The following is an 11,654-nucleotide window of genomic DNA, read 5'->3' as shown; positions in this document are numbered from 1 at the left end:
GACTAAAAGGTTAGTCGATCCTTTTTAGAGGGATTTCGAGTTGCGAACTCGAGGCGCGGCAGTTATTATTTAATTATGCGATAATTAAATAATAAATTTTATGAGCGGATTTTAGTTAATTAGTTGTTAATTCACTAAAATTGTACTAATTGATTAATGTGCTTAATATTAGTACGCAAATAATATGTGTAGCGGTACACGTATATTTACGGAGTGTTTTGGACAAAATTAATCGGGAAGCATTTAAACATAAAACGATGTTTAAATAAAATTTACACGTATTTGTGCGACAAATATAAGAACCAATATAGACCCGTAAATGGGTCATGGAAATCATATAAACGGGATAGTGGGTTGCTTTAGACACAATGATTCCACTTACACATTTTATCTTCCGATAATACTTTTGTTCTTTTCTAAACTATGCTCCATTGGGAATATTAAAATAAGGCAAAATGAAAACTCCACTCCCTCTCACCAAACCGGCTACTCCCTCCTTATGCACCCATTCATTTGTTCATTTTGACTCTTAAACATTGCATGTGTGTGGAAATTATTTTTCTCTTAAAAATAATAAAAACCACTTACTAAGATTTGTTAGTAAACAAAATATATACTAAGAGTGTTAGTAATATTATAAATATTATCAAGGGTTAAATTTAACAAGTATCTAGTTAATACTTGTTAGATTATTGGGTGAAATTCTTGGGTGCATCTTAAAAGAGATCTTCTTATTTGGAGATTTGTTCTAGGAGGATCATCAATTTTCAATTAGCATAAGAACAATCTAGATAGATGATCTAGATTGTGCCCATATTACCTTTATATCAATGTAAGGAAATTGTATTTCCTTAATCTTTATTTATTATGCTTTTATATTTGCATGCATGTTACATAGATCACATAAAAATAAATTATGAGATCATTTGATTTTTAATTAGAGAGTCTAATATGGATCTATGATCTTTCAATCCTCTCCTACCAAGGACACAAAACCTCAAAGAATATGCAAAGTAGGGAACTAAAGATAAGAAACGACCCTAATAAGCAATAGAAAGCATAGGAATGAGGCTAGTTTGGGGACTAAATATGCACATATATGAGTAACATCACGAATACGTAGGCAATCCTTTTTTACGCAAGAAGGATACAACCGTCCCCACACATAAAACTAAAAAAAAAACAACCACCCGAAGCAAAACCACGAACTCATACCCTCTCCTTATTAAAAAAAAAACAAAAGGCCTTTCTCCCTTTCCATAGCAACCAACCACCCCCCCCCTCTTTTGCACGTGCAATGTTTAGGATAGTTCAAGCCGAATGACCATAACAAAATGGATGGAAAAAATAATAATGAATGTTCGCAACGTTTTCAATATAAGTAACCCTCTTATTTAATTAATAAATAGGCGGGATTACAAACTTAACAACAATAAAGAAAAAGCAAGTTCATAACTTCCAAAGCTAAAGCATTAATTAGGACACTCTTTTACATAATAAGACATAACACATACCTCTACACACAACAACATAACTAATATAACATAATAACCATACAACACACAAACACACCCTAATACAACATAATAATAAAAAAGGTGGAGATCCCTACTCTTCCATCCTACCCTTGCCTTTGCTATCAAGATACATCTTCCCCCTGCTTTTCTTGCTAGCACGCCTAGTTCGGATCTCCTCCTCCGAACGGATCCTTAACGGATCCGCAACAACCACCGCACCCGGGCTCCTACACGGCCAACTACCCGGCCCGAGCCTATCCCACATGCGGCCCAACGCCTCTTTAGGGCCCAAGCTCCTCTTCTTTGACGGCCTCATTACACTCGGACTTTTATGATCATCAAAGTCATCAAAGAAAGCACGATTTGCCTTAGCCGCTTCCTGATAACTTTAAGTCACTACTTTCATCCTTGCGGAACCTTGACATTTATTCCAAGGTGGAATCTCTTGACCACTTGACATAAGCGGGCGTCACCCGTGTAGTAGGAGTGGGATTTGACACCTCCCAAATCAACCGAGTGGCCACCATCTCTCAAACCTGTCCACTAACTCAGAGGTCTGAAACAAGCTCTCTTGAACCAACATATCTCGAGCGGGCACCTTTTGTTGGCGACTCATTTGCCTCATGACTCAATCCAGGTAAATGAAGGAAATAACCTCCAAGCCAACAACCATTAAAGAGCAAGAAGAAGCGGCCGAAACGGGCAACCCCGTGAAAGACCTCAAGCTCCACCATGGCATGACCCAACGGATAAAAGGACCACCCTCCTCCGTCAACCTCGAGGTCCAATAGGCCTCGGTGTATGCAAGGCTATCTGCATACAACTTCTTTCTGATGGTAAAGTGGCGGAAAGAATAAAAGATAACATCAACGGAAGGTTCAATCAATCTAAGCCTCTCCATAAGCCAAACTTGGAGAATTCTAGGAGACCCGAAGCAAGGCGAATCTTCATGAGATTTCTTCTTATCCAAGGCTTGCACAATTTTAACAAGTATCAGCCAAGAGAGATCTCATCCATGCTTCATTTGCTCAACAACATGAATAAGAATCATGGTACCATACCAACGTGGCCCCTCCTTCTTCAATGCCTCGAAAAAAAGGTAGGCATGCACTATACAAAAATAAAGAACCCTTCTTCTAGCAACTTCCGAGACACTAGCATCCAACCGACCAGAAAAGATGTTGATGAAGGCCAACATGTCAACACCTTGAAGGGAAAGGATAAATCTCACCTTTCGGGAAAACGTAAACGTGGTGTTTCGAGTCCCAAAGCCAAGCACATTCATCAAGAAAGGAAGTTTGAACCTTCACTTGACGAAGCACCAACAATTGACCAACTCGCATGACGTCGAGTTGATACTTATCAGGTGGAGACAAATCCCGGCACCAATGACGCAACCTACCTTCAAAAGCATCTATGATTTTGTGGAAAAAAAGGGACGTTTTCGTAGAGTTTGTGTGTTGAGTTGATGAAACAAGACAGCACAAGTTGTTATATATGCAGAAAACAACAGCGTTTTTTTTTCAGAAAAAAGAAGGGCTAGTTTTCATCGCAACATAGCTCGCGCCTCTTAGGGCTCCTTCTAAGAATCCGCACCTTGACTGGTCCTTTTCTAGCTGTGTTTTCTCCTGACACACTACCTTCCCTCGCCAACATACTTGCGCCTCTTATGGCCTACCAAAAAAATTTTGTGTTTTCATACCCTCACACTTCCATGGGTTCGCGTTCCACGAAGGCTGACACGGTGTTCAAGACCCGCTTTTAAACATACAGATTTATTTTTCTCTGTTTTAAAGAAGAGAAAGGGCTAGTCGCCCCTGTCCGCGATGGATCATCTCGAAGACAAATATCGAATTTTTTTTAAAATTTTTGACACCATTTTGCGAAAAATGCTGCGACTCGTGAGTCGTTCCCACAATATCGCTATTTCCAATATTCAAAAATCAAATCCTTTAAACACTTAATAAATCCAATTTAATTCCCACAAAATCGGTTTAATTTTCAAAATTTCAAGACAATTTACACAAATTACGAATTAATTTTTAAAGAGTCCAAACGTGACGCTTTGTTACGGAAATTTCAAAGGTCCTTTACAAACAAGAAAATTTCAAAATGATTTCAAATTCTAAACTTTGAGACGTCGCAGTCGTTTCAACGACATCTCGTCCGCTATTAACGGGCTTTATACGTGTACGAATACTACGTGCATGCAATTTGTTGCTTGTTTTCCACAATAACATTGCAGGTGTGAATACTAAAGCAAACTAGGAGTCATTCGTCGACCGCATTTCCCCGAAACACAGCACAAAAAGAGATCCAATTCAAACACAAAAGCCACGAAAGGCCGTATATACGAAAAGTGAATTAGGCAAAACACACAGACTCACCGGCCATACAAACACAGTCAGATACAAATACTTACCATAAATAAAAAGTCCGATACAAATACTTGCCATACAAACAGAGTACAATAAAAATACTTATGATACAAAAACAGTCTGATACAAACCGGAGTACTAAGCTAAGGGATAGTGGTCTCTCCTCCCTACTCCGATAAGAAATGAGAGAATGGTTCGTGGCAAAAATCAAAGATCACAACACGGTGCATTACTCCCGTGTTGAACCACAGTCATCAGACATCCCATAATTTGTAGACAACGGTTAATGATCAGTATTTGATCAGAAACCCACAAAGAGGTAAGAATGCACCAAACGTCGAACATCAGCCGCTTATCCTCCTCCCTGATCGACCACCTCCTCCCGAATCCCCGACTTAGGACCAGTGGGCCTAGAAGCCCTAAAACACTTACCTGAAAGCAAGAAACAAAGCCCAATGCCAGCCGAAATTTCGGCATTATGACGGCACAAAATAGATCGAGCCAAACAAAATCAAAAAGCGAAAATAACCTGCGAACGCAAAAAATCAACAATACAAACCAACAAGGGCAAGCCCGCCCGATCCCATCCAATCTAAAAAAGCAAACTAGCACACGAAAAACCTCCAACTCGCCATTTTCAAGTGAAACACGAGTCAAAACCCGCTAAAAAGGATCCCCCCCCCCCCCCCGAAATTCATACATGGCCCACAAAAAAGACTTCTAGCAAAACATCTCAACCAAGCCCCAACAAGGCGAAACCAACGCAAATTAAGCGCGAAAAGGCAAAAAATTTAAATTACGGCCAAGGCAAAGTGACTCGATCACGTCCTAATGTCACCTAATCTATCTTTGGGGTACATGTCAAAGCTATATGGCAAAGTATGAGCCCAAACAAGCACTCTCTTCGCCAGTATAAGACCGTCTGACGAATGCATACTCAAGCAACCAACACGGTTTTCGTGAAATGAGACGGTCTTAAGACCCTAATCGCGGTTTTCCACAAAGGGGACGATAACGGAAGCCCAAATGCAAACTAAAAGCATCCCTATGCTCCTAGACGTGTTTCTAACCTAATGCAAGCAACAATTCCACCAAAAAGCGAGCTAAACAAAACTGCCAAATTCAATTTGAGGCAAGTTAGGGTTTTGTCCAAATTCAATCAACGAAAACAAGAACGAAATCAAAAGAGATCGACATGATTTACATACCTTGAGTTGACATTATGATCTTAGCACAAATCAATGCAACAAGCGAGATAAAAAATGGCGAATTTGAGAGCTTTTGTTTAGGTTTTTGTCGAAGAAAGAAGACGAAATGAGGAGCAACCCTTGTCGCGTCTGTTTTGAAGAAAAAAAGGAGAGGCTCATTGCCGCGCCACTAGGCTCGCGCCCCTTGTGGCTTTCCTTTACCTTTTTTATGGATTTTGGCCTTTTTTTAGGCCCAAACCCTTCACAAATATCTATTTCACAATGTTATGGATTACGAAATCATGTCTCGTAACTCGTCAAAATTTCAAAAGCGCAAATAGTGAAACTGAACTTCACTATTTTCCAACAAAAAATTTCAAATTGCAAACGGCGAGATTCAAAATCGCTATTTCTTCTCAAAAATTCAAAAACGCAAATAGTGAACCTCAAACTCACTATTTTTCAACAAAAAATTTAAGTTGCAAACAACGAGATTCAAAATTGCTATTTTCTCATAAAATACAAAACTCCAAATAACGGAATTAAAACCCGTTATTTTCCATATTTCAAATTGCAAATATCGGAATTAAAAATCGTTATTTTCCTCAAAATTTCAAATATCCAAATAACGGAATTGAAAACCGTTATTTTACATGTTTCAAATTGCAAATAGCGGAATTAAAAATCGCTATTTTCCTCAAAATTTCAAAAATCCAAATAAGGGAATTAAAAACCATTATTCTAGATTCAAATTGCAAATAGCGAAATTAAAAATCGCTATTTTCTCAAAATTCAAAATAACGGAATTAAAAACCGTTATTCAAATTGCAATTTGCGAAATTAAAAACCGCCATTTTCTCAAATTCCAAAATTACAAATAACGGAATTAAAACCGTTACCTCCGACATTTTAAATCGCAGATAGTGTAATTAAAAGTCACTTTTTTTACCAAAAAACCAATCTTGCAAATAACGAATTAAAAAGCGTTATTCTTCCAAACATTAAGTTGTAATCAAACATCCCCGACAGACCTACCTACCAAAGGCACTCTATATGTTGATCGCTCCTACAGGTCACAAATACCTCCCACGGCAGAGATTCCCCAGCGGTGACCTGGCGTCATGCAAAGCAAAAATCAAGAATCCTCCTTCCTCGGCAGAATCAACATCACTCCCCTACAAGTCCACCGACCTAACAACCTCTTGAAATGGGCTTGATAAGTTGTCCATTCCTGCAGTCATTCAACCTAGTTGGAATTCATCCCCAGGCAACCTCTTGAATTGGGCTTGATAATCGACCATTCCTATAGTCATTCAACCTGGTTAGAAGTCATTATCAGGCAACCTCTTGAAATGGGCTCGATAAATAGACCATTCTCACAGTCAATTAATTGACAATCAACAGCTGGCGAGTCGATATGCACGAGCAATATCAACCGGCTATCAAATCTACATGCCCGAGTATGGCTCGTTCTCATGGCTGGTGAGCCTTTATATGTAGTCTAACAGACGTTAAACGACCCGCACGGGCAACTGACAGACTCTAAATCATTCCCGATAGTATGTCCTTGACTCGAATCCCTGAGTCGCCTCGACATCGCCCTTCATGACGGCATGTCCTTGGCTTAAACCCTTGTGAGTCGCCTTGACGTTACAATAGTCCTCAGGTTGGAATCTTTGATTGAACTAGAGATTATGATTTGACTATCACCTTGTTTAAGCCTCAGTCAAAGTGTGGGCTCAATACGAGTTTGCTGACTCACAGTTTAACACTTTGTTGGTCCTCGTCAAGCAACCAAAAACATGTATAACGCGATTCAAAACATGGAAAGATCGAGTCAAAACCGAGTTTTGGCTTGAGACAGAGGCTCCTTATGCCACCAAGGAACTTATGCCCCAATGGGCTACTCATCAAGTCGGAATTCAAACGTGTTTGAGTTCAAAATTCCTTCAATGTTTTATCTTATTTTTCCTTCTTTTCTTTTATAGTTTTTACCTTTTTAATTCATTTTCATGGCAAATGTTTTTGACCATTACCAAAATCATCCTTGGTTCCATATACCATGACACTTTATTCCGTGACTCGATGATATTGCTGGTTAATTACAAATTAATGGGTAATTTGAAACACCTCCATTTATTCAGGAGCCTTTAGCAAGACATTCCCAAATAAATAGGACTTTTACCATTAACCAATTCATCGTCAGGAAAACCTAGGTTAAATCGTCAAATCCCTTACTCACCATTCTCACAAATAATAATTTATCTTACCAATAGAAAATATTAACTATCAATATAAAATAACAATTAATAATAGTTCAGGCCTAGTAACACATAAAATCGTAATAAATTAATCACAAATAACATGTAATTCACATCACCTCGAAGAATAATAATATTATTAGGATCGGTAGAATCGTGTTACCTTAAATAAGAAAGATAAGAAAGCTTGGCTAAGAATACTCGAAATAGTCCAATAATAAATCATCGAACTGATTAAATTAATGGAGGGTGCAATGGATCGGAGGACGATCGAACGCGACATGTCCTCTAATGATAATGAGAAATTGAATAGAAGAAAGTGAAAGACAAGAAACAAAGTTTTACAGAGGGAGGATGTTTGTATATATTGGAACGCAAATAAAGAGAGGATAGAGTTTTGACGGCTCAACAACATGGCACACATAAGGCATTAAATAAAAGATTTATTTATGGAATAGCCCTAATAAGACTCTTAATTGATTAAGTTACCCTTTTCGAAATTAAATAGAATTGAGAGGCCATCTTAAATATTAAATTGAATTTCTTTTGTATTAAAATATACAATAATAAATAATAAATATTAAATATTAAAATATTTGAGATATTACATAATTAAACACACATTTGTTTCATTCTTTCTAGTTTTCATTTATTCACGTGTGCAAGCTTTTTAGTCATAATCATAATCATACTTGGTCCTTCATACCATGTCGGTTTAATCCGAGTACGATTACAAATCTTGACTAATTACAAATTAATGAACTTAACATAATTAGTTCATATCAAACACTTTTCTTTCACTTTTGTTTCATTTAATTTTCAAATTCATCTTGACCATATCCTATGTCATATTTGGCTAACATACATGCCATATCGATTTAATTCGAGTACGGTGACGAAACGGTTAAGTATACACATTCTACATATGTTATTTACAAACTATTCACGTCAAGCTTGCAAATCTGAACCCGACGCGGATTATTACCAACATAATGGTAAATATTTCAAGTCATGCAAACATATTAAAAGCATTAGCACAAAAGCGGTCTTAACGATCTTTACAACAAAAGCGGTTTTTAATAACGTTTTAAAATAGTTTTAGCAACCTTTTCCAAAACGCAGAAGGCCCATTTGGACTGACGCTCATCACGCGCCCAATGAACCTTTTATTTTTGTTCCTTACAAACCAGGGCATGCCCATTTGCATCGCCACATGGGTCGCGCCCCAAAGGAGGCTGTCTGGTAATCACCTGTTTCAGTTCAGCACTTGTCAAGGATAATCTCCATTACGGTTAACCCAAATGCGTGACGGATCAGTTTGACGAGTTTACATTTTACACTTTATCATTTAAATACACTTTTTCAAACAAATGGATCGTGTTAAGCACAATAACCTAACTTGGTAAATGGATGTTTAATTTCCGCTTTTGCACACAAATAAATTCAAATCCAACTCTACATCAATTACTTACTACTTGGATAAACAATCGACTTAGCAAACTTTTACATGTTAGGTTAAACTAATGGATGCGCATTCATGCACTTAACCCGTTTTATCAACTTTTTCTCTACTAACCACGATCGATCAGTAGAGGCCGCTAATGCAGGCGGGATTGGGTATCTAATTAAAGGGCTTTCCAATACGTACCCTCACCCCTTTCTTAGAACCTTTGGATAGTGGACGACATTATCCATGGCAACGAGAGTCATTCTAAACATAGAATGCTTAAGGGGGACGAGTCCTTATATTTAGTATTTGTGTCAAGCACCGCTTCATACTTTCTTTGCCTAAGGTATAAAGTGGACGTCGAACGGTGTCGAAACAATTCACAAATGCTTGGTGGGGACTCCGAACATCTTTTCATCATTTCGAGACCGACCGATTTAAAGTGATCCGGTAGAAAGCGTTTCTACGTCACCAAACGTGGCTTTCTTACAGCCGCATGTCCACATACCAGCGGGCGGATGGCCCCATGTCCAGATCCTGACACAACTAACACATATTCATATTAATCAGTCCTCAACACTTCCCCTTTTACACAGCCCTAATCCCCCTTCCCTTCTTATTCACCTCAAAATTATTATCTTTTATTTCATACCCTACAAGCACAGTCAGTTATCTCACTAGTTCAAATCATTATGACCCTTAAGATACAGCATGCACACTATCTAACCCACTCACCTAGCCTTTCCCATCGTGACCGGTTCAAAACTAGAAGGGCCATAACCCGAACTAAAGACGTCTCTCTAACCGAGCTATAGGGGCTTCTAATATTTTCTACACGGGGTTTATTTTATTAGACTCATCCTAAGTTCATTAAATTCATTGGTTTTAGTCCTTAGGATCGTTCCTTCTAATACCACTATGTAACACCACCATTTATCGAACAGCCTTTAGCCAGACATTCCCAGATAAGTAAGGTCGTTACCATCTTGGTTGGCCGAGGTAGTGAATAACAAAGGTAACAATACAAAAGTACTTTAAGATAAATAACATAAGTTGCCTCAAACTTGTTTTATTACAATTGTCCCAAATGAATAAACTGAAGTAGTAATTGTTATAAAGCAGCTCAGTAAATAATAAATAGTGTCCAACTAAGGTATGTGATAAACTAGACTCTAGTGACGACCTCTATCTCACGTGTCAAACTCGTCCCCCGCATCCAAATCAGCTACTAAATTACATGTAAATTTAAATCTGCTCCTCATTTAACTGGAAATATTAAATGGTTCATAACAGGCCCCATTAGTTAAAGCAGGCGGCAATTTTTGTCATAAAATGTAACACCGTCAACCAACAGTTGAGTAGAATAACTAAACAGTATTAAGACAAACGTGATAAAAAAACAATTGCGGAAATAATATATACGACACAATTGAACAACCACAATTGGCGTCCCAATCCGAGACTAAGGCTCTACCACATCGATGTCCCGCCAACTCCTGACCAAGGGATCGATAATAATAGACGTCCCTGTCCAACATAGAGACTACAGAACTCCGGCGTCCCGTCATCTCATGACCCGGGGGATACACAATAACAATCGTCCCAATGCAAGACTGAGGTTAACTCAATGGTAACAACAATAACATTAATGTTTCTCAACCTTTATTAAAGAATATAAATTCAGTAACTCATCTTATAATCCGTCACAATAATTCAATAACTCATCTTTAGTTATAGTTAATCATCCAAGCATATAAATCTCATAATGACAATAAATATAAAGCATAGAAATGAATAGTTATCCTACCTTTCTTGAAATTCTCACAATTCAAGCAATAATAATCAAATGTTCTCCTCTTGGAATCTTTCACCTAAATTGAACAATAATTTCATACAATTAATATTGGATCTTATATTATAATTTTAAGATGTTAACTTCACAAAACAAGGCTAACAAAAACAACCAAAAACAACCCATCAACCGTCCATGTACACGGCCAGACCATGGTGGTCCCGCGGTGGTCCACGCCGGTCAGCCCCCCTTGTCATAGTGTCGGTCATAGTTTGTCATGGTAGTCAGTGGTCAACGACACAGTGGTCAAAGGTGTTTAATAAATTAAAGTGTAAACAATTGATTTAAGATAAAAATTTAAGATCTTACCAATTACCCTTAAGATGAAAAGACGAATATTTTTCTAGTTTCCTTCTCTTTTCTCTCTCAGATTTTATGTGAGTTTCTATGAGGCAATTAACCAACATGTGAAGGGTAGTGGGGGTTTATATAGAATTAGGTGAGATGTAGGAAGTTTCTAGGAAGCTCATCTTTATTATAATATTTTCTTACTAAAATATCTAAATTAGTATAAGCCTTCCCAAGACAACACCTCTTTTCCCCTTGACCTCGTTACTCCACACGCCCCACTTCCGTTTTTTTTCTTTTTCTTTTTTTAAAACCGACCCATAACAAACAATAAATAATAATTCCATTTTATTTCTTAAAACACATTTTCACTGTTGACTAAACCTTTGACCGCGTTGACCTTGACTAAAAATGCGAGGTAGTATACTAAATTAGCTAAGGTAAGTTGTACGATTTATTTTAATATAGCAAGATATAAGACCGTTTTACATTGGAAGTTTCTAGCCTTATGACAAGTAAACATAATGGGTAGAATAGGTTAATCTGAGGTCTGCTTGGTAGGTCGTGCTCCTATGTTTGGTGCGGTTTCAGCGAAGTTCGTCAACGGCGTGCATCGTGTATAAGTCAAGGGATTATACGAGATTAAGGTAGCGGTCTAGTACTATGTTGGGCCACCTAATTATAGTGTTTTCAGGCTTGTTCATTGCCATTGTGATGGCGTTGT

The 11,654-nt window shown here is 37.8% G+C and overlaps 1 long non-coding RNA gene across 3 annotated transcripts; it reads right to left on the bottom strand.

The window, feature by feature from the left end:
• Window positions 1-3,819: 3,819 nt before the first annotated feature.
• LOC141634183 (uncharacterized) lies at window positions 3,820-11,086 on the bottom strand. 3 transcript variants are annotated; one of them, XR_012538944.1, is made up of 4 exons: window positions 10,952-11,086; window positions 10,598-10,661; window positions 8,450-8,593; window positions 3,820-4,327 (listed from the first exon to the last, which is right to left on the bottom strand). It is a non-coding gene; the product is annotated as an uncharacterized LOC141634183 (long non-coding RNA). The 3 variants fall into 3 exon arrangements; XR_012538945.1 differs by lacking the exon at window positions 8,450-8,593 and having other exon boundaries at window positions 10,952-11,073; XR_012538943.1 differs by lacking the exon at window positions 3,820-4,327 and having other exon boundaries at window positions 8,353-8,593; window positions 10,952-11,075.
• Between the last annotated feature and the right edge of the window lie 568 nt (window positions 11,087-11,654).

Source organism: Silene latifolia, chromosome Y, assembly GCF_048544455.1.
Source record: "Silene latifolia isolate original U9 population chromosome Y, ASM4854445v1, whole genome shotgun sequence".
NCBI classification, from domain to species: domain Eukaryota; kingdom Viridiplantae; phylum Streptophyta; class Magnoliopsida; order Caryophyllales; family Caryophyllaceae; genus Silene; species Silene latifolia.
Note: the sequence above shows the minus strand (reverse complement) of the source record. Positions and strands in the feature narration are given on the sequence as shown.